Raw genomic sequence first — 21,897 nt, forward strand, 5'->3', positions numbered from 1 at the left:
CCTGGAGAATCACATGGACAGAGGAGCCTGGAGGGCTACAGTCTGTGGGGTTGTAAAGACTCGGACTGAAGTGACTGAGCATGCAATCTAGGGCACTTATTTCAGCCTAGGGAAGATTAGTCAGATTGGGAATGACAAGGTGTGTTTTCTTCCCTCCTTATTTTTGAGTTTAAGTATTGAAAGACCTTGAGTAGATTAACTCCTACAAACTCAGTTTCTTCATCTGCAAAAGGGGCGTTAACAGTGGAAATGGGCAGGAAGGGGGCTTAGGTGAGATGATGCACTTGACAAATAACAGCACTGACACCTAGTAAAATTACTAGTAAAATCACTCAGTAAAATTAGCTTCTCTTTTTTCAATTGGTTGAATCATGTCCTTGCCAGGGGAAGCGGTGACCTCACTGGTTGATTGCCTTTAACATACAGAGAAGTCACTAAAGTTCCCGTGGCTTCTTTGACCTTTTATTCTCATGGGTGAGGAAGGGTGGAGCCCAGAGAGGAAAGGGCTTATCCAATCTGGATGGACATGTCTAGAAACTGGCAAGTCCAGTCTGAGCATTGTTCAGTTAGGATTGATTCCTGGACCATGGGTTTGTTCTATTTCTCTCTCTCTCTTTTTTTCTTGCTTTAAAGGACATTATTGGGACAATTGGCAACATTTGAATGAAGTCTGCAGATTGGATGATAGCATTGTATCAGTGTTAATTTCCTGACTAAATAATTAACCTGGTAATGGAAGAAAATGTCTTTTTAAGGAAATGCACGCTGAAGTATTTACAAGCAAAAGGGTATCTTCTGTGCAACTTAGACTAAAGTGTTTCTGAGGGAAAAAAGCTCTATGGAGAGAGAGGAGGATAAATGAAATGTTAACATTTGGGGTATTTAGGTGGAGGGAGTTTATTTTACTATTCTTGCAACTTTTCTGTAGGTCTGAAATTATTTCAAAATTTTAAGTTAAAAATAACCCTCATGTGATTAGGGCTCATGTAAAATAGTAGCACTTGGGTGTCAGAGTTTTTGCAGAATAGGCTCACTCTTTCTAGAAACGTTTGCCCTGTGTTTGGTGGGGGTACTTAGCAGCAGCAGCAGCAGGGTATGCATATGAACGGATAGAGGGCCCAGGACCGTGGCCTTTAGGAGTGGGGGGATGAAGACTATCTGAGTGATGCGAGAAGAGGGTAAATAAACTGAGAGAGAAATGGTCATTGAACATGGGCACTTTCCACCAAAATAGGAGGGACCAGAGTCTTACTCTGAATATTTTTATCACTAGGGTTCTTAGTTGCAAGCAGTAGATATCAACTGACTGATATCAGCAGAAGAGGCATTTCTTTAAGGGACCTCAGGGTGGTTCCCAGACTTGCTAGGAAGGCTGTGGATTCAAACTGTGGAAACTAGACAGCAGCCAAGGCAGTGGCTACAACTATGCCACCAAACCGGAATGGTGAGGACACTGCCCCTGTCTATTTGCAACCTTCAGGGTGAGAGGTGGATCCTGCCTCCCACCAGGACTCATAAAGGCAGCAGGGATTCCTAAACGTGGGAAGGGAGTTTAGATGCCAGGGGGCCAGATTTCTCCCTGAATAGTATTATTCATGCATGTCAGCACCCCCAGAGACAGCTCATCTCATTCTTTTTCATGGTTGCATAGTATTCCCAAGATGGTCTCTGGCTCATTGGACCATTCCCCTGGTGACAAACTTCTAGGTCGTTTATGCTTTTTTGCCCTATTGCAACATGCCTCGCTGAGCATATTTGTATCTTTACACTAATGTGACATTTCTGTCAGACAGATTCTTAAAAACAAAAAGGATAAATGTATTTTTCTCATTATTTTTCAAGTTAATATTTCTTATATTCTGTGGACACTGAAAGACATTGTGAATATAAATAAACAGTATTTTATTTTTTAATTTCAATTTTTTTATTACTGTGCTGGGTCTTCGTTGCTGCACATGAGCCTTCTCTAGTTGTGGTGCATGGGCTTCTCGTTGCTGTGGCTTCTCTTGTTGGGAAGCACAGGCTCAGTAATTGCCTCACGCAGGCTTTAGTTGCTCCGAGCCATGTGGAGTATTCCCAGGCAGGGATTGAACCCATATCCCGTGCATTGGCAGACAGATTCTTAACCACTGGACCACTAGGGACATTCAATAAACAGTATTTTAAGCAGGTTTTTAAAAATTGTGGTAAAACACCCATCACATAAAATTTACCATCTTAACCATTCTTAAGTGCACATAAGTTAGTATAGTTAAGTATATTCATTGTGTTATTTGACCGTCATCACCATACATCTCCAGGACTTTATCTTTCCACACTGAAATTCCACACCTATTAAACAATAACTCCCTAAGGCAACTCCCCACCTACCTTGTGTCTCTATGAATCTGGCTGCTAAACAGTTTTCAAAGTTTTATCACAGAAGTCATCTGCACAGGGAGGCTAAAAGATATTTCTGATTGGGAGCTTGAGCATTTTTAAAGACAGGTAGGAGGAAGGACTGGAGACACCAGTGGTAACAGCTTGTATTTTTTGAGCACATCCCTTGGGCCTGGCATTCTTCCAGTGCTCTGCAGGCAGTGGTTCTCAGTCCAGCTGTGGGTTAGAATCAGCTGGGAGCTTTGACAATCCATCACCTGGTGGTGGGACCCAATCACCAGGACTTGAAAAGACTCCAGGTGATTCCAGCATGTAGGCAAAGTCAAGAACCACTGCTTCTAGATGGCAGTTCATCACCACCCCCACCTGGAATCGGCATTGTGATTATTCCTAACTGACAGACAGGAAGCCAAACCACAATGAGTGAGGCCTTCTCATCACCCAGCACACATCCCAACGCAGTGATTCCACTGCTGCCTTCCTGGATGGTCATGATGGGAGGTGGGGGGAGCAAGCCCCTCCACAGAGGAACCCCCACCTCATCCTCAGCCCTTCATGCTCCCAGCCTCATTAGCCTGGTTTCAGATTGTCCAAACCCCTCTGTTCCTGGCACTCAAGCTTGGGATTTGCTTTGCCTAGAAGGTTATTACCCTCACTTCTCACTTAGATAACTGATTCCCACTTACCTGCCCCCCACCCCGTTCTTTTTTCTTTGGTTGTTCAGTCTCTCATTCATGTTCACCTCTTTGCGACCCCATAGACTGCAGCACACAAGGCTTCCCCATCCTTCACTATCTCTCAAAGTTTGCGGAAACTCATGTCCATTGAGCTGCCATCCAACTATCTCATTCTCCGTCACCCCCTTCTCCTCCTGCCCTCAAACTTTCCCAGCATCCGAGTCTTTTCCAGTGAGTCGGATCTTCACATCAGGTGACCAAAGTATTGGAGCTTCAGCTTCAGTATCAGTCCTTCCAATGAATATTCAGAATTGATTTCCTTTAGGATTGACTGGTTTGATCTCCTTACTGTCTTTTTTCTTTTTAACACTGGAAGCAACACATGAATATGTGCATATCTGTTTTGATTTCCCAGCTGCTGACACTAAGTAGACATTCAGTATGAATGGAGAGAAAGCAGTGATGAGTAGGAGCACACTCTCAGGTGGAAAGTCAAGAGAGCTCGTCCCCTCCTCTGACAGTGGTGAGGAGTAAGAACAGACATTCGAGTGGTGTATTTTCAGGTACACTTGAGGGAATGGAACAGCTGAGCATGATCCTGCTCACAGTTGGGTTAACTTCTGAAAATGAGACGAGCAGGATTAGAACTGTGGGTCTCAAGCCCACCACACGTTGGAATCACCTGGGGAGCTTAGTGGGCTTCTCAGGTGGCTCAGTGGCCAGTGCAAGAAGTGCGTGAGTGGTGGGTACGATCCCCTGGAGGAGGAAATGGCAACCCACTCCAGTATTCTTGCCTGGAGAATCTCATGGATGGAGGAGCCTGGTGGGCTACAGTCCATGGAGTTGCAAAGAGTTAGACACAACTGAGCAACTGAGCATGCGTGCATGGAGAGCTTAGGGGCCAGTGATGGTGGGTCCCTGCCCCCCGACTCAGATTGAATCAGGTCTTTGGTGGGAGATGAGGCTGAGAGACATGACTGGACTATCAGAGGGACCAGAGCTGGGAAGCCATATCAAGACCTGGGTTCTGGGACCTTGTGGGAGGCTGGATTTTGAGACCAAGAGCCTTGCAGGGTCATCTCATGGTTCAAATTCTTCTCTGTGGGTCTGGTGTTTTGAGAGTTGCTCAAACATTGGACTGGATTTTTTTTTTTTTTAATTCTCTTTTTACCAAGTAATCAAAATAAAACATGTGTGATTAAATATTCCACATTTCAATGTACTGGAGACCACCAGTGTGCTGATGGAGCTGCCAGGGAGGTTCATGTCAGGGTAGGGGAGACCCCTGCCACTTTCTGTCGGTATTGGAATTCCTTGTAAATGTTGTGTTGGTTAGGATGCTTGTAGCTCAGCCCCAGTTTCGTTCAGGGTTCAGGCATGTGCAGTTTGCTCTCTGGCCGTCATCTAGACGCTCACACCTGCCATTGGTGAGGTTGGCTTGTGCGTCTTCATGGTTCAGTGGCCAGTCTGCTAAGTGTGGTATGTTGCCTTGTGTAATTGTCCCCTGATGGATGGTTTCAGGCTTGTGGCAAGTTTGGGGTACATCTTATTTGACTTTTGTATGTCTAATGAGGAAATAAGCAGTTGTTGCAGTAGCACGGGAAGCCAGCCTTGCGTGATGGTTCAGGGTGTGGAGACTGGGCATGAGTCCCTGTACCACTTGTGTGGTCTTGGGCAGGTCACCTAACCTCTCTGTGCCATAATTTCTTCATCTTTTAAAATAAGGAGGGACATCCCTGGCGGGCCAGTGGATAGGAGTCAGTGCTCTTGCTGCCCGGGCTCCTGGTCGGGGAGATAAGGCCCCATAAGCTGCACCACCAAAATATAAGGGTGATAGTAATGATATTACAAGGCTTAAACAAGTTTATATATATATGCGCTTAGAACAGCATCTGACAAATAATAAATACCACATAAGAATTTTCCATTGTTGTCTCTAATATTATTAACGACTCTTTGAAACAAAAATTTTCTATTGTTATTTCAAGATTTGGATCCAGGGACTTCCCTGGTAGTTCAGTGGTCAAGAATCCGCCTTGCAATGCAGGGGATGCGTGTTCGATCCCTGGTCAGGGAACTAAGATCCCACAGACTGCGAAGCAGCTAAGCTCTCTTGCTTGCCCACATGCGCTAGACACCACGCACCACAACTAGAGAGTCCATGTGCCCCAACTAGGACCCGACACAGCCACATAAATAATAAAATAAATGAATGAATGAGTAAATATATTTTTTTTAAAAAAGAGATTTGGATTCATTGAACTCATGCATTCTCAACCAGAAAGATATTATCCCTGAGGAGATGAAGAAAATTTAGCGATAGTAATGGCACATGGCCCTCCAAAGGGTCGCTGTATGTAAACAGATGCCCAGTGTTTCATGGAAGAGGGAAGGGCACAGTGAGACAAAAATGTCCACCACAGCTCCTTAGAGGGGTGGGCAATAATGAAAGAAAGGCTGAGAAACACTGGTTTAAGTAAAGACCTTTTTAAGGTCCGAAAGCAGTCTCCTAAAAGCCTGTTAGCATTTGCTACCACTTATCTGTGGAAATCAAGATTTTTCTCAACACTCTTCCATTAAAAACAAGAATCAGAAATAAATTACTAGGTGATGTGACTGATAGAAGACAGCGCCCAACCTTATAACCATGGATGTCAGGACACAGAAAAACACACTTATCCTTCTCACTGACTTATCTGGTTTTCATGTAGAGGATTTGCATTCCTTAACCAAAAGGTTTCCTTCCCTGCAGGTTTGGCAGCTTCCTGGTTGGGTGGAGTGGCCAGCTTTGGGGCAGGGGGTCCCTCTGGCTCTTGTGGAGGCGGCTGCTCAGGTGAGCAGAGCTGGGGACCTCCACCCAGAGCCCTGGTGGGGTCACAGGCCTAGAGAGGGGCGTGCAGTGGTCCTGGGTCTGCAGGACTCCTCAGAAAGGTTCAGGCCCTTATTTGCTGCGAGGAAAGACAAAGATTTTCTTTATTGAACAAAGGTGGATGGGGGAACTGAGGCCCCCAGATGGTGTACAAGCTCAAAAACCCAATCAAGTTGACCAACAACCTCAGGTTACAGTCACGTGGCATCTCCATGACTCCTGGATTTCCCGTTTGGGGTTTTATTAGCTTTTCGTCAAAGGCGACATTGTGAAGAAACCCAGATTAGCATTCAACTTATAAAACAGCTCAGTGAGAGAGAAAGAAGGGCCAGAGAATCATCGAGAGCTTCCTCAGCAAGATCAGAACCCAGACACCCGTTGTGTGTGTGTCTGTTTAGAGCATAGGGGAGGTGGAGGCGGCCGCCTCGTTCCTGGTCTCAGGGGTGCCTGGTGGGTTCTCGGATCAGGGAAGAATTTCCCACAGGTGGGGGCTGGATGGGGGCCCGGACAGCCTCCCACAAATAGACTAATGAACAACACACACTGGCTGTGACGTTGCCAATTGAAAACAGCTTTGGGGCTTCTAAAGAAACATAGAGCCTTAAAGCAGACCTGACGTGGGTTTCACCAGCTTAGGGAAAAAAATGAAAATCAGACAAGCAGTGTTCTAGGTAGATGAGCACTTGAGAGGTGGCTTACCTGGGATGAGGAAGTGAAATAGCCTCATCTTCCCAGCCTTTTAAGAAAAAGGCTTTGTTGTCGGGGGAGGCAGAAGGGTGGCTCCATTTAACCAAATCCAAAGGTCAGGTTGGTTGTAGTTTTCTCAGACTGAGGCTCCATCCATCCTCCATCCTCCTGGGCCAGCAACACCAATGCCGAGTGGATGTTCCATCCGAGTCACTAAAAGAAGTAAGTTAAGTTCCCAGGGACTCAGCTGTAATTCAATCTCCACCCCAGCTCACTATGGTGACGTTGGTGTGTGTCTTAGCCATTTTGTACTTCAGATTCTGTCTGTAAAATGGCAACCTGCTGATCTTTTTTTTTTTTTAATATAGAAGAGACAATAAAATCCCAGCTCTAACAAGCCAGAAACTGTGAGCCATTTAAATTTTTGTTTGTCTCATGTTTATGAGAAAGGATTAAATAACAGATATCTAAACCAACACCAGGGACTCTTTTGAAAGCTCAAATTCTAGGGCAGCCAGTTCTCAGTTCTGTCTGTGCATTAGAATCAACTGGGGAGTTTTTTGAGAACCAGTAGTCCCTAGGCCCCACCCCAGACCAATTAAATCGCCACCTCTGGGGAGAAGGTTCAAGCATTGGTGTGTTTTTAAAAGTTCCCTGGGTGATTCTAATGGGAGGCCAAGATTGGGGAGCATTGTTTTGGGGTATGCCAGTTGGTTGTAAAGATTCAGGCTTATTTCCAGAAATATTGTACAAGATATTTTATCTCATTCCTTTAATGGCTTGAAAATCCTATTTATTTACTTTATTGAGATATAATTTACATACCATAACAGTCACCCTTTTATTAAAGTGAAAAATTTCATGGTTTTAGTATGTTCACAGAGTTGTGCAACCATCACCGCTATCTAATTCCAGACCATTTTCATTCCTCCAAAAAGAAACCTAACCCGTTAGTAGTCACTCTCCCTTGTCTCCTCCCTCAAAGGCAGAGAGGGGAAAGGAAATGGCAATCCACCCCGGTATTCTTGCCTGGAGAATTCTATGGACAGAGAAGCCTAGTTGGCTACAGTCCTTGGGATCGCAAAGAATCGGACTCGACTGGGTGACTAACACTCCCTTGTCGCCTCCTTCAAACCTCTGGCAACCACTCATCTACTTTGTGTGGAGCTGCCTATTCTGGACATTTTGTATAAATGGAATCATAGAACATGTGACCTTTTTAACTGGCTTCTTCCACTTAGCATAATGTTTTCAAGGTTTATTCATATTGCAATGTCAATCAGTATACATTTCTTTTTTTATGGCTGAATAATATTCCTTTGGAGGAATATACCCCATTTTGTTTATCCATTCATCAGTTGATGAACGTTTAGATTATTTCCACTTTTTTGTACTTTGAATAGTATTATGAATACTTTGAATATTCATTGGAAGGACTGATGCTGAAGCTGAGGTTCCAATACTTTGGTTACCTGATGTGAACAGTCAACTCATTGGAAAAGACCCTGATGCTTGGAAGGATTGAAGACAAAAGGAGAAGAGGGCAGAAAAGGATTTGATTGTTAGATAGTATTACTGACTCATTGGACGTGAATCTGAACAAACTCTGGGAAGGATAGGGAAGCCTGGTGTGCTGCAGTCCACAGGGTCGCAAAGAGTCGGATACAACTTAGCGACTGAACAGCAACAATTATGAATACTTATGTTTGTGCAGGGCTTCCCTGATGGCTCAGTGGGTAAGAATCCACCTGCAATGCAGGAGACAAAGGAGACTGGGATTCAATCCCTGGGTTGGGAAGATCCCCTGGAGGAAGAACTGGCAACCCTCTCCATTGGGGTTATATTTGTGTATAAGGTTTTGTGTGTTTTTAATTATCTTGGGTATATATCAGTGCCTAGGAGTGGAATTGCTGGGCCATACAACAGCTCTCTGTTTAAAATTTGAGGAAATGCCAGTCTGTTTTCCAGAGTGGGTCTACCATTTTACATTATCAGCAGTGTATGAGGATCCCAATGTTCTGCATTCTCACCAACACTTGTTACTGCCTGTCCCTTTGATTATGGCCACCTTAGTGGGTGTGGGTGGATATCTCATTATAGTTTTGATTTGTATTTTCCTTGTGGCCAGTGCTGTTCAGCATCTTTTTATGTGCTCCTTGGCCACTGGCACGTCTTCTTTAGAAAAATATCTGTTCAAATCTTTGATCTTTTAAAATTGGATTATTTGTCTTTTTATTATTGAGTTATAAGAGTTCTTATGTAATCTAAATGGGCTCAGATTCTCAGTCATGTCTGAATTTTTGCGACCCCATGATCTGTAGCCTGCCAGGCTCCTCTGTTCTTAGGATTCTCCTGGCAAGTATCCTGAAGTGAGATGCCGTTTCCCAACTCAGGGATCGAACCTATGTCCGCTACATTGGCATGCGGATTCTTTATCGCTAGCACCACCTGGGAAGCCCATGCACTGTAAACAGTAGATCCTTATTAGACTTGTGAGTTGAAAATATTTTTTCCCATTCTGTGCGTTGTCTTTTCATTTTCTCGATAGTATTCTTTGAGGCACAGAAGTTTTAAACATTGATAATTTATTTTTTTCTTTTGTCATTTGTGGTTTGTATGTAATATCTAAACAACCATTGTTTAATCCTGTCATGAAAATTTATGTCTATGCTCTAAGAGCTTTATTGTTTTAGCTCTTACATTTGAGGTCTTTGGTTAATGTAGGGGGTAGATTTTTTATCCCATGAAGGAGGGCATGGCAACCCACTCCAGTATTCTTGCCTGGAGAACCCCATGGACAGAGAAGCCTGGCAGGCTACAGTCCGTGGGGGTCAAAAACAGTTGGACACAACTGAGCGACTTAGCAGGCAGACAGGCAGGTTTTTATCATCCCCAAAAGTTAGGGCTCCAGCTTCCTTCTGTGCAAGGCAGTTTGATAATCTTAGAACAGTAGAGCAGGCCAAGGGACCTGAGGGCTTCACCCTCCTACTGTAGTGGCAAGAAACTTAAGGTACTGAGTTATTTTAACGGAGAGGCAAATATGGACCTTAGGATGTTATAGAAAGCTAAAATCCTTCCTTACTCTTATGAAAGGGCAATAATGAAAGAAAGTTAGTGTGTATTCTCCAAGATCCGTGAGTTTCAATAGCATTTCTCACATTTGAAACCTAGCACTCTGCCTCAGGTACTGTGTCCATCTTAATATCAGATTAACTAAAATGACCAGAACACTGCAAGTCACTCTACCACAGATGAGACACTAACTCAGTATCATATTTTTAAAGATATTAATTCTTGGACTTTCCTGGTGGTCCAGTGGTTAAGAATCCACCTGCCATTGCAGGGGACATGGGTTTGATCCCTGGTCCAGGAAGATCCCACATGCCTTGGAGCAACTAAGCCCGTGCGCCTGGACTACTGAGCCCACATACCCTAAGAGCACATGCTCCGGGACAAGAGAAAGTGAAAGTGAAAGTCTCTCAGTTGTGTCTGACTCTTTGCGACCCCGTGGACTATACAGTTCATGGAATTCTCCAGGCCAGAATACTGGAATGGGTAGCCTTTCCCTTCTCAAGGGCATCTTCCCAACCCAGGAATCGAACCCAGGTCTCCGTAATTGCAGGTGGATTCTTTACTAGCTGCGCCACAAGGGAAGCCCCCGCAACAAGAAAAGCCACTTCAATAAGAAAGCGGCTCATTGCAACTAGAGATTAGCCCCGGCCTGCCACAACTAGAGAAAGCCTGAGCAAAGCGTGAAGACCTAGTGCAGCCAAAAATAAAAATAAATAAATAGCATTTAGAAAATGAAGATATTAATTCTTGAGTAGCTAGACAGCCCAGAGTCACTGAAATGCAAGTTCACATTACGGATAGATCAGATTCAAGACTAAATAGGAAATGAAGAAAATTCCAAATGGATTAAAATGTTAGAAGTTTAAAAGAAATTAAAAGGTACTTTTTAAAGTATAGTAAAGGATGTTGAAGTGTCTGTAAAACCACAGCAAGTGATAATGATGTGATAATGGACTAAAGAACTCAAAGAGGCTGAAGCACATAGAGAGAAAAGGACGCCTTGGAAGGGGGAACTAAGTCCCTATGTCATGCTAAAATCAACTATATATGAGGTACCCCTAAAGAAAGATCATTGTAAATGAAATAAAAGAATCAACATCTAAAAAAAATAAAATAAAATAAAATAAAATCAACTATATCAACTGGATTAAAGATTTTGTTTCATCATTTTTTATAGATTTTTGTAAAAATATTTATTTATTTATTTGGCTGTGCCAGGTCTTATTTTTGGCATGCAGAATCTTAGTTGCAGCATGTGGGATCTAGTTCCCTGACCTGGGATCAAACCCGAGCCCTCTGCATTTGGGAGCACGGAGTCTTAGCTACTAGATCACCAGGAAAGTCATCATCATTCTTTTTTACATTTATAAGAGTCATGCATGCTAATTGAGGTAAAACATTCAAACAATACAAGGGAAACAAAATTCTATCTTGACCTCTTCTTCCTTTTTCTCTCTTTCTAGTTTCATTTTACTCCACACTCTGGGCTTCTAGGCTGGTTTGAACACATACATACAGTTGTTCTTCTGTTATCTGTGGTAGGTTTGTTCCAGGATCTCCTACTGTGGATCACAAAATTGGAGGATGCATGAGTCCTTTATATAAAATGACATACAGGCTTACCTTGTTTTATTGTGCTTTGATTTATTGCACTTGGCAGAGTTTTCACAAATCTTGTTTTTTGCAAATGGAAGGTGTGTGGCAACCCTGCATTAAGCGAGTCTTCTGGTGACCTTTTTCCAACAGCATTTGTTCACTTTATGTCTCTGTCACGTTTTGGTAATTCTAGCAGCATTTCAAACTTTCTCATATTTGTTTTGGTGGTCTGTGATCAGTGTTCTTTGATATTATTGTTGCAAAAAGATTACAACCTGAAGGTTCAGATGATGAGCAATAAAATTTTGTTGTTATTGTTGTTGGTTTGGCCGTGCTGGGTCTTCAGTGCTGCTCAGGCTTTTCTCCAGTTGCAGAGAGCAGGGGCTACTCTCTAGCTGCTGTGCTGAGGCTTCTCTTCTTGCAGAGCACAGGCTCTGGGTAGGCTCAGGAGTTGCAGCTCCTGGGCTCTAGGGCACAGGCTCAATAGTTGTGGTGCACGGGCTTAGTTGCTCTGAGGCACGTGGGATCTTTTTAGACGAGGGATTGAACCTGAGTCTCCTGCATTGGCAGGTGGATTCTTTACCACTGAAGCCAGAGTAGTTTTTAATTAAGGTATGTACATTTTTTTATAGATAAAATGCTATTGTACACTTAACTGGACCTCAACACAGCTTTTATATGAACTGGGAAACCAAAAAATTCATGTGACTTGCTTTATTATATCATCTGCTTTATTTATTGAGTGATCTCAAACTGAATGCTTAATATCTCCGAAGGTATGCCTGTAATATTTGTGTATAACCCATGTGCATTCTCTCTTATACCTTAAATCATTTCTAGATTACTTATAATACTTACTACAATGTAAATGCTATGTATAGGACTTCCCTGGCCAGTGGTTGAAACTCCACGTTTCCACTGCTTGGGGCATGGGTTCAATCCCTGACCAGGGAACTAAAATTTTGAATACCGAGTGGCTTGGTGAAGAAAAAAAAATTCTTTTAATGCTGTGTAAATAGCATTTGCTGGTGCGTGGCAAATTCAAGTTTTGCTTTTTGGAACTTTCTGGAATTTATTTTTTCCTCAGAATATTTTTGTTTTGCAATTGACTGAATCCTGAGATGTGAAACTCAAGGATATGGAAGGCCAGTTGTACATAGCTAGTATGATTATTTCATAATTTTTTTTAACACAAAGAGAGTCATATTATTCATACTCAGTAACGTCTGTGTGTGTGGTTCCACTTAGTGTATCTCAGAGACCTTTCCAGATCAGTACATATGGGTCAACCTCATTCTTCTTAGCTGCTGTGTTACATTCCACAGTAAAGATTACCTTGGAACCATTCCCGTTTTGATAAACATTCAAAAAAAAAAAAAAAGAAAAAAACCTCTTGTACATGTCTCTTTGTGCCCATAAGTTAGTCTTTCTCTAGAACAGTTCCTAATAGCAGGTTTACTGGGTCTAATGGTATGTGTGCATTTTAAATTTTAATAAATTTGGCCAAAATGCCATCTAGAAAAAGACTTTCTGTAAATAGACATGTGAATAGAAATTATACTTCTGTTAACAGCATGGCAATGACTTTCCATACTCTCAACAACTTTTTAAATTTAAACTAAGTCAACGGGCAGAATTTGTACCTCATTTTTTGGTTTTCTTTATAACAAGGTAAAAACATCTTTGTTAAAGGTATGCTTTAGGTTTTTTCTTTAATCTGTACATAGAAAACTACCTGGAAGTTCATGGGGTTTGGAGAACTTTTCATTTTCTAAATTTGCATCATGTTTCAGGTTGTTTTAAAATAATAATAATATACATATTGCTTTTGTAAATTGAAATACAAGAAAGATGTTTTTAAAAACAATATCCGACAATGGCCCCTGGCCCTTATAGGAAGTTTACTGCCCATTTCCCTCTCAGTACAGTGCTTGCCTTAGAGCTGAGGGCAGCGGGAAAGGTGTGTATTAAAAGTCTTTGTTTTCTGGCAGCAAAGATACCACACATCTGTAGAACTGATTGTCAACCAAAGGTTGAGTATTTCTAGTCTTGAAGTGATAGATTCCTGTACAGATAAGTTGTCATGAGCCTCTACACTCGGAGGCGATGAATATATTGATAGAAGACTTTGGGGGCAGCAGACAGGAGTCCTTGTCAACTCCCATCCTAATGACTTCCCAACTCTAATGGATTTTAAGAACAATGGAGGCACTTCCTTCATGGTTCAGCATTAAGACCCCGCTTCCAAGGCAGGGGGCACAGGTTCAATCTCTGGTTGGGGAGCTAAGATCCCAAACGCCTTGTGGTCAGGCCAATAAATAAATGTTGTTTAGTCACTAAGTTGTGTCTGATTCTTTTGTGACCCCATGGACTGTAGCCTGCCAGGCTTCTTGTCCATGGGATTTCCCAGCAAGAATACTGGAGTGGGTTGCCCTTTCCTTCTCACAGAGATCTTCCTGACTCAGGGCTAGAACCTGTGTCTCCTGCATTGGCACATGGATTCTTTACCACTGAACCACTTGGGAAGCCCCAATCAATCAAACAGTGGACAGTATGTAAAAATTAAATGTTAGCACTTTAATTGGATCCTGGGATTGATAAGTCATTGATAAGGACTATCACCTACTTTGATGTTGTTGTTTAGTTGCTAAGTCATGTCCGACTCTTTGCGACCCTGTAGATTATAGCCCACCAGGTTCCTCTGTCCATGGGATTTTCCAGGCAAGAACACTGGGCTGAGTTGCCATTTCCTTCTCCAATCACCTACTTAGAGGCTTTCTTTTCTTGGTATGCTGTCTACAGCTGACCTTCTATCACTGACAGAGAAGGACATTTCCAACTGAAGGTAAACCCCTAGGGGCATTAAATCCCTCCTGTTGGGCTCCGGTACTCTGGCCAGAGAGTCTTGGGGCAGGGGCCATGGTAGAAAACGAGAGTGTATTGTCCAAGGGTGACCTCTCCGTTGGGATTGCCTCCAGCTTGCGGGAAAGTTGGTGCCCTTTCTCCCACCCATACCACACTGACTTGTCTTGTTGGTGGCCCTTTTATCACTGAGACCTTTTGCATTAGTTTTTAACCAGACTGGCTGCATTCCTCCCTGACCCTATGGGGCTATGTGACCACAGAATGTGTTAGTGGGGTTTAGGGTTGTGTGCCAAGTCAAGATTCTGGTGGACACTTAAAATGACAATGCAAAAGCTACATGAACAATCATGGTTCTGTCTGCATTTTAGGGACAAAACAGTCACCCCTGCCACTTACCAATTGACTGCCAAGCTAGCCCCAGGCTTCAAAATGGATGCTGTTTGTAAGTTATCATTTCATTTAATTTTCTGGAAAATCAGTTCCAGAGCCTGAAATCCTACAGCTAGCATGAGGCAGACACCAAATTGAAAATAGGATTTGTGCTAAACCAGACCAGGCAGAGTCTTTAAACTGAGGCTCTTTGATCTCATTAAACTTGCTTTAAGGCTCTTTTCTGGGCCAGCCACTATTCTTGGTGCTGTGAATCTAGAGTTAATATCTCCCTTCAAGGAGCTAATAGTTTAATAAGGAGATTCTCATTCATTTTATGCAATGAAAATTGTAGCATGTATTGTAATTTTAGGAGGAGAAAATAAACCCCAGGAAACAACAACAACAAAAATACAAGATATTTTGCCCTAGTAACAGAAAATCCAGTCTTCTAAGGATTTGTCTTTAAGACTGAATACTTGAAACCCAGTCCCTTGAACCTGAATGTGGACTTGACTGTCCAGCCAGAAACATCATTCTGAACGATGGTGTGAAGGGTGGTAGTCTGTCACCAAAAAAATGTTTAGCTACATTACTCCTCATTCCAAGGTTTTCTCAAACATTTAAGAAGCACCTTCACAGATACAGAAACAAATGGGGATTTCAGCCCATATTTTGATAATGAATTTTAGTACTCATTTATGGGCTTCCCAGGTGGTGCTATGTAGGAGACGTAAGAGATGCAGGTTCAATCCGTGGGTCGGGAAGATCCCCTGAAGGAGGGCGTGGCAGTCCACTCCAGTATTCTTGCCTGGAGAATCCCATGGACAGATGAGCCTGGCAGGCTACAGTTCCTGGGGTCACCAAGAGTCGGACACGACTGAAGTGACTTATCTGCATGCACACACACACGTATATGGACTGATGGGCAGATGGACAAGGGTCCTTCACTGGGTACATTGACCTGTCAAGCACTTTCAAGGTACTGGGTATATAGCAGGGAAGAAAATGTCAGCTTTTAAGTTGCTTACCTTCTGGTTGAAAGAGAGACTGAATAAATAAAACAGTGTGTCAGGTATTGATGAGGAAAATAGAACAGAGCAAGAAACTGAGAGTAAAGGTTGGGATGCTGTTGTATGATAATGTTAGGAAATGCCTCACAGACGTGACCTTTAAGCAGAGACCTGGAGGAGGTGAAAGTGTGTTAGTCACTCAGTCATGTCTGACTCTTTGCCACCCCATGGACTGTAGCCTGCCAGGCTTCTCTGTCCATGGAATTCTCTGGGCAAGAATACTAGAATGCATGCCCGTTCCCTTCTCCAGGGTGTCTTCCTGACTCAAGGATTGAATCCAAATCTCCTGCATTGCAGGCAGATTCTTTACTGTTTGAGATAGCAGGGATGGCCGAAGGAAGTGAGGGAGTGAGCCATATCTCTTTTGTGGTTGAAAAGCTAAATTCTTACCATTGCAGATTTTCAGAGTGATTTCTAGATATGCGTTTATCTGTCACACAGGCAGTTTTAGTTTTTTCACATATCTGGGGCCAAATACAGTTTGCTTTCCATATCTGCAGGTTTTGAATCACCAGTTTGACCAACTACAGGTTAAAATATTCAGGGGGAAAATTCCAGAAAGCCCTAAGAAGCAAAACTTGAATTTATCACACAGTGACAGCTTTGTATATAGCATTTACCTTGTATTGAGTATTGTAAGTAATCTAGGCATGGTCTAAAGGATACAGTAGGATGTGCCTAGGTTATCTGCAAATTCAAAGCTGTTTCTTATAAGGGCCTCAAGCATCCATGGATGTGGCTCATGAACCAATCCCCTGCAAATACAGAGAGAAAGATTCTGGAATGCTTGGAACTCCCTTTTTTTTGTGGAAGGGACAATTCCAGGAAGAAAAAAAAAAATGTTTATAGGCTACATTTTTGCTATCTTCAGTTCATTTTTTTATTATCTTGAGGAAGTGATAGATTTTAAAAAAATGAATTTTTTTCTTCTTCTCCATGGGAGTCAATATGAAATTAATAAGAAATTGCTAAAGGTTATTTTTTTCAAAATATTCTGAGCTTGGCAGGTTCAACCCCATTTGTATGTCATCGATTTCTTTTTCCTCCATATCTTTCGTAGGTTTTACAGGAGTCATTGAAAAGCAGGGTTAAATATTTCTCTTAATCTAAAAGGTGCCACAGGGTGAACAGGTAAAGAGGGTGCTCTGGTTAGGAGAGTTTTCTCCAAGCGGGACAGATGAATGTGTACATCCAAGACCCGTGGGAAGGGCCTGGGTGTGAATAAGGAATTCAGTCCCCAGGCAGCAACCCAGAGGAGCATGGTGATTGGGGGACCCCAGTGTAGGACCCAAAAAGGCACAGAAACCCATGGGACATCTCCTTCCTTTGCTTGAGGCTGTGACCACAGGTGCACGTGAAGCCAGTTGGCACTTGTATGAGTTGGAAGAGCTTCGTTGGATGTTCTGTAGCCCTATCCATCCTCCGTAATTGGAGATGGGAGATGCAATGTCTGGAGTCACTGGTCAGCCTGCTTCTTTTCCTGTGGTCTGTCCACTGACTGGGAGCCTGTGCTCCTGAAGGGAGCTGCTCACAGTTGAATGTCTGGGAGGGCCTCCTGGGTCAGAGGAGGGAGTGGGGATGTACATGGTCAGGGGCTCTGAGCCTGCAGAACCCTCAGGACAGTGATTCTCATAGTGTGGTTCCAGACCTCTGCTCCAGAAGCACCCTGGGTGCTTGTTGAAATGCAGATTCCTGGGCCATCCCAAAGAGTAGAAGAAGATACAGCACTGAGATGGAAGGGCCATCTCCAGGGCTGACACAGGGTCTCGGTGATACGAAGCAACACCTTTGCCCAGAAACCTTCAGCTGCAACTGTTCTGTTTCTAAATTATGAGATGATTCCCGTCACATATATGACCGATATGTCCAGTCCTTGAAGGTTAGTAGACCTAGGGTGGTCCTAGACATGGAAATCAGTGAGATTGGTTTTGGGGTTTTGTGTGTGTGTGGGGGGGTGTGTGTGTGTGTGTTTGTTTTTGTTTTGGCCACATTATGCAGCATGCAGCATCTTAGTTCCCCAACCAGGGATTGAACCCACGCCCCCTGCAGTGGAAGCAAAAAATCTTACCACTGGGCCACCAGGACAGTCCCAGTAAGATTGTTAGTGAGTTAGGAAATTGTTTACCTTCTTTAATGGGATCTCCCACTTGAGACAGGGTTGTCTCTTGTTTTTGTTTTTGTTTTTTTTAAAGGCATTTCCATCTCCATATACCTAAAATCCTGGAGGGAGAGATCATGTAGAAGACCTTGTCCTAGGTGGTGTCTATGGGGACAGGGCGTAATCTTCACAGGTCAGTGCTGATTCAGCAGCACTTTGGGTCCTAGCCCTTTGTCAGGTCCAGTAGGGGACACTGCTAGCCACAGGACCATTATTGGGTCCTATAGTGACCTCAGCCCTGGCTCTCCTCTGCCTCCCGAGAGTTTCCCTTCCTGCCTATCCCCTGCTCCACAAGCCCTGAGTGTCCTCATTCAGGGGTTGAATTCCTACTTTTCTGGGGAGCTGCCCACCCTGCTGGGGCAACCTTCAACCTAGCACAGCTGCAGCCAGTCCCTTACTGAGACCTCCAATTTCTCCCCCTGGCAAGCATCTCTAGTGGTGACCCCAGGTCATTGCCAAGTAGGGCTTTCTCCTTTGAATAAATGACAAATGTGAAGAGCTAGGAATGGAGAGGGGTTGCATTGACACAATAGCCACGACAATAAAGATGGTACGTAAAACGATCCCTGTTTGCAAATCATCTACCTGGAAAACCCAAGAGGATCGCGCAAAACCCGCCATAAAAAATGAGACCCAGCTGAGACCCATCCAGAGAAAGTTCTCTCTAGACCGTGGAAGGGAGCATCTGATGGCAGTGCGAAGGGCTGTGTTCATCCAGGCTCTTCCTGACTCTTTGACCGAGTCTGTTAGGACCTGTCCCTTCCATGGAGGGTGGCAGAGGTACCTTGATAGGGGTTCTATATACATTTATATTTAAGTATTTATTTATTTTTGGCTGTGCTTGGTCTTTGCTGCTGCCTGAGGGCTTTCTCTTGTTGCAGTGAGCAGAGACTACTCTCATTGGTGTGGCTTCTCTTGTTGCAGAGCACAGACTCAGTAGTTGCAGCTCATGGGCTCTAGGGCTTAGTAGTTGTGGTGCATGGGCTTAGTTGTCCCGCATCATGTGGAATCTTCCCAGACTAGGGATTGAACCCAAGTCCCCTGCATTGCAAGACAGATTCTTGACCACTGGACTACCAGGGAAGTCCTGACATGGGGTTCTAAATACTAACACCACTCTAGAGGTTTGCCACATGTCAGTTATGGCTATAAACACAGATTTCAACTAATTTAACCCTCAGAACAGCCGTGAGTTAGTGAGCACTATTAGTTCCAGCCTCATCATCCCTGTGTTGTAGGTGGGAAGCTGAAACGGGGAGGAGGCAGAGACTGGCCCAGATCTCATGGTGCACGAGCTGTGGAACCCAGGATCCACCAAGGCTCTGTCTGCACCGGGCTGCCTCTGGCCACACGGCGTGAGGGGTCTATCCCCTGAGACACCTTGCTTTTCCACTTTGGGACCCCTAACCCCCACCCACCAAGGGGTTTAGCAAACACTGCTGAGTAATATTGCTGAATAAGCCTTTATCTCTATGGCAGTGTTCAGTCTTCAAGGCAGACAGGACGGCCCCCCAGACTCTGAGAATTTAGGTATCCAGGAGTCGGAGTACTTTATTTCTTACTGAGAGCCTTTCAAACATAAACAGTCCCCTCAGTAATTAATTTAAGAATTTATGGGAATTCCCTGGCAGTCCAATACCCTGGCCACCTGACGTAAAGAGCCGACTCATTGGAACAGACCCTGATTCTGGGAAAGATTGAGGGCAAGAGGAGAAGAGGGCAACAGAGGATGGGATGGTCAGATGGCATCACTGACTCAATGAACATGAGTTTGAGCCAACTCTGGTAGATAGTGAAGGACAGGGAAGCCTGGCATGCTGCAGTCCATGGAGTCACAAAGAGTCAGATACAACTTAGCGACCGAATGACAACAACTTTGGCAGTCCAGTGGTTAGGGCTCTGAGCTTTCACTGCCAGGGCGCGGGTTTGATCCCCTATTGGGGAACTAGGATCCCACCAGCTGTGCACAGCTCAGTCAAAAAGAAAAAAATTAATTTCTTTGCCGGAACCATGGAGATAGAACACATCAACAGTCATTTACAAGTGTTCCCTGAGCTGGAGGGAAGCATGCAAGGGGTTGTCTCTAACGCCCGTGCCTTTAGCTGAGAAACCAAATGCCTCAACCATTCACCATCTGCCTCTGTTTAAAAACAATAAAAAAAAGCTAGGTCAATATTACCACCCCAACAGGTGAGGACTACATGAGCTGCTACGTGGAAAATTCTAGAACAGCGTTGGCACCTAGTGGGATTTCTATAAGGGCAAGTCCATCTCCCCCCCGCCACCCCGTTCTTCCCAAGAGGCCAAGAGGCTATGGAGGATTTCACAAAACATGATGAATTCTAAGCCCAGCTCCCTCTCCTCACTTAGCTTGTAAATTTGGGAAGTGCCAACTGAAACCACAGACACAGAAACGAGGATTCCAGTCCTGGAAGGCAAGACCCCACAGGGCAGTGCCTGGTGAGGTGCAGGATGCGCTGTTCTCAGTGGGCATGGCCTGTGCCCTCTGGCCCAGTTCCATCTCAGACGCAATTTGGGGCTAGAACAGTGATTTTACAAAGTTTGAAAATATGTAACATTTTTTGAAAAATCCACCGCCTAGCAGGGCTGGCCTCAGATTCCTGCAAGGTAACAGGTGGCGGCCCCCCTCCAATGGTCTGTGCCCACTCCTCCAGTAGAGCCTTGTTGTGTTGGGGCTTCAAGAGCAAGGCTGGATTCAGCACTGACCCCTCCACTTGGCTTGGGCTGTCCAGGTTGCACTAGGGGTAAAGAACCTGCCTGCCAATGCAGAAGACATAAAAGACGTGGGTTTGATCCCTGGGTCAGGAAGATCCCCTGGAAGAGAGGGCACAGCAACCCACTCCAGTATTCTTGCCTGGAGAATCCCATGGACAGAGGAGCCTGTTGGGCTACAGTCAATGGTGTCGCAAAGAATCAGACATGACTGAGGCAACTTAGCATGCACAATACCATCACTTAGCAGTGGCATGACCATGAGCAGGTTACTTGACCTCTCTATGTCTGGGCAGTGGCAGCGTCCACCTTGTAGGATTGCTGTGGGCTTCAGTGCTTAGTCCATGTGAAAGGCCTGGGCTCAGGGCCCACCTCACAGGAAACACCAGACAATGATTATTGTGGCTTTTATTATCAGGACTACCCTGTGCTTGGTCTTAGGAAGCATTGATGAGTTTGACCCGTGGTTCCAAGGAAGGAAAGCTCATCACAGTCGGGGGTTTTGATTTTTCTTTTCTTTTTTTTTTTTTTTTTTTGAGTTGTCTTTTGACTCAAGTCTGAACTTGGAGAGTGAGGAGAGGATACCAGACAGGGGAACAGCAAGGGTAAAAGCTTGGAGGTAGGACGGTGCATATTGCTTTGCTGTTGTTTAGTTGCTAAGTCCTGTCTGATTCTTTAGACTGTGGCCCGCCAAGCTCCTCTGTCCATGAGATTCTCCAGGCAAGAATCCTGGAGTGGGTTGCCATGCCCTCCTCCAGGGGAGCTTCCCGACCCAGGGATCCAACCCACATCTCCTGCTTAGCAGGCACATTCTCTACCACTTAGCCACCATTCAGCCTTCTTTCCATCTGCTGAGTTTTCTCACCTCCTTCCGTGTGCCTTGTTCAAGGTTTGGGGCCAGATGCACCTCTGTACCCTCAGGTCCTGGAGAATGATATGCTCAGTCACAGGTTGGCCACAGACACTCCCCCTCTGGACGACAACACCACCCGCTCAGCAGATTGTGCTCGGGATTACTGTTGGGGTCCCAAGAAAGGTATGGGAAGAGTCAGAAGACTCTCCCATGTCAGTTGTTATTGTCAGTTGCTCGGTCATGTCTAACTTTGCAACCCCATGGGCTGCAGTACAGCAGGCTTTGCTGTCCTTCACTATCTCCCTGAGTTTGCTCAAACTCATCTCCATTGAGTTGACGATGCTATTCAACCATTTCATCCGGTCGCCCTGTTCTCCTCCTGCCCTCAGTCTTTCCCAGCATCAGGGTCTTGTCCGATGAGTCAGCTCTTGGCATCTGGTGGCCAAAGTATGGGAGCTTCAGCTTCAGCATCAGTCCTTCCAATGAATATTCACGATTGATTTCCTTTAGGATTGACTGGTTTGATGTCCTTACAGTCCAAGGGACCCTCAAGAGTCTTCTCCAGC

At 44.4% G+C, this 21,897-nt stretch overlaps 1 protein-coding gene and 1 long non-coding RNA gene across 6 annotated transcripts in view; both read left to right on the top strand.

The window, feature by feature from the left end:
- Window positions 1-21,897, top strand: part of TCF7L1 (transcription factor 7 like 1) — a 191,176-nt gene that overhangs the window by 69,357 nt on the left and 99,922 nt on the right. The window lies entirely within an intron of this gene.
- Window positions 13,380-18,781, top strand: LOC145547425 (uncharacterized). Its single transcript, XR_014083828.1, has 2 exons — window positions 13,380-13,703; window positions 15,813-18,781. It is a non-coding gene; the product is annotated as an uncharacterized LOC145547425 (long non-coding RNA).

Source organism: Giraffa tippelskirchi, chromosome 4 (assembly GCF_054371585.1).
Source record: "Giraffa tippelskirchi isolate mGirTip1 chromosome 4, T2T-mGirTip1v1.2.pri, whole genome shotgun sequence".
Lineage (NCBI taxonomy): Eukaryota > Metazoa > Chordata > Mammalia > Artiodactyla > Giraffidae > Giraffa > Giraffa tippelskirchi.